The sequence below is a fragment of the Rhagoletis zephyria genome, unplaced genomic scaffold (assembly GCF_001687245.7).
Source record: "Rhagoletis zephyria isolate East Lansing unplaced genomic scaffold, Rhagoletis_zephyria_1.1 Rzeph_scaffold_01688, whole genome shotgun sequence".
NCBI classification, from domain to species: domain Eukaryota; kingdom Metazoa; phylum Arthropoda; class Insecta; order Diptera; family Tephritidae; genus Rhagoletis; species Rhagoletis zephyria.
In genome coordinates this window covers 72,839-74,870 of record NW_016158772.1, presented here as the reverse complement: position 1 = coordinate 74,870, position 2,032 = coordinate 72,839, and positions in this window count along the sequence as shown.

Sequence of the window (2,032 nt, the reverse complement as noted above, 5' to 3'; positions counted from 1 at the left end):
ATATTCTGAAATTCCGGGATCGTAATTTTCCGCATATTTTGGCATCCCTAGTATGCATACATACATATATTTGTATACATATTTATGTATATACACATGGATGTATTTACGTGGTTAGAGGCATTTCCGGCAACAAGAAATACAATTAAGTTTATACATTAAAACTCTGTATGCTTTGTAATCAATGTTAAGTGGATTTTCCAATATATTTTTTATTATTTACCAACTAATATTCAAAGCGTTGTTTACTTTTTTTTGGTGTGCTTTGAGGTTCGAGTGCGATTCAACTGAGGAGACACCATTTACAGGTCTATTCTGCGCTGGTAATAAAAAGTTTGTAACCGGTAAATAAAGTTCCTGTCAATTTTTAAGCCCTTTTCGCATTCTGTATCCTCTTGTAACCGGTTAATTTTGTTACCATCTCATAAGCTGGTAACAAATTATTGCCTCGTAAAATATGCAATGCCAGGATTTGCACAATTCTTCATAGCTGAATTGCTGAATATTTTAACTGCATTACCAACGTACCTAGAATCGCGGTGACAAGAACTGGTAACATTTTTTGGTAATACAATTTTCCGCTTACAAAATCTTCGGTAACGTGCAGAATAGACCTGTTAACCTGCACCTTGAATGTGATGCCGTAGCGAGGTGATGAATGAACAGCATATGCTCAATGTGGCCAGAGAACACATACACTCCTTACCTTCAAAAACACTTCTGGACTTCCTGTAGTCTGAAGGAATAAAATATATGCTGAGATGAGTGATCTCGCGGTGTAATTCTCTGCAACAGCATTATGACACTCCTCGTCATAGCAGTTGTTCCTACATGGGCGGTAGTATCCATCTACTTCCTCCGCAGTAGCGAGACATTTCTTGGCTGTCCGCTGTGACTGCAGCTTATCCACGTCGAACTTTCGTCACACTGCCATGGCGCATGCGGGCATTAGCTGCTAAAAACCGTGCCTCGAAGTGTACGTACGTCTAAAGCACTAGGATCGTGCCTTCCGTCTATCACAACATGATCGATTCCGATTTACTTCCGATCCCTGTGAAGTCGGTCAAACTCAGTTGTCAGAAAACGCCAAGCACGATTTTGATATCGTGTCGGGGCCAGGCTCGTATGTGTTCTCCAAGCGCTCATAAAAGCGATCCCTGTATGTTGCGTCATTCACTTCCGTCGGGGCGTGATTGTGGCTAGATGATCGTCCACCGCGGCTTTACAAGGCAGCTGTAGTCGCAGGGCCCCAGACATTTTTTGCCTTGTCCGTCCAAAGCATTTCTTGAATGGCGGTGATGACATGAGGACATCTAATTTAATGAAAACATATGAATATCCTCAATTCTTCTAAGACCAAATTCATTCGTAAGACAATTATCAATTCTGGCAAGTATCTTCAAAGCTTTTTACTGTCTTTCGAAAGACTTAGTATTTAAAGATCTGCTAACGAGGAGGACTTAGCGTTATGCTATTCGCGTTTTATAAACAAATTTATTAAAAATTAAATAAAATTAAAAAAAACATAAATTGCTCCATTTTAAAACCATAAAAACTAATTTATAAAAGAAATTTAAAAAAGAAAAGACGATAAAGTTAAAATGCAAATAAAACAAAAAGCAAAGATATTTTAAAAAATGAAATGAAATAAAAAAAATATAGAAATGAAACTAGAAAAAGAAAAATAAATAAATACAAAATTGCATTTATAAAAAAAATATTTTTTATAAATAACATCTAAAAATTAAAAAAGACAAAACGAATAAAATTATATCCTAAAAATTAAAAAATAACAACTATATTTTTCTTAAAAAAAAAAACAAAGTTTTAAAGTTAAAAGAAAATTATATTAGAAAAAAATAAATTTCTAAAAATGAAACGAAATCAAAATAAACATATTTCTTTTTTAAACAATAAAATCTGAAAATTAAAAGAAAAAATAATAATAGCAAAGAGACAAAAATAAATAAATTCGTAAAAATTAAATGAAATTAAAAATATATTCTCCTTACTGAAACAATAACATCTAAAA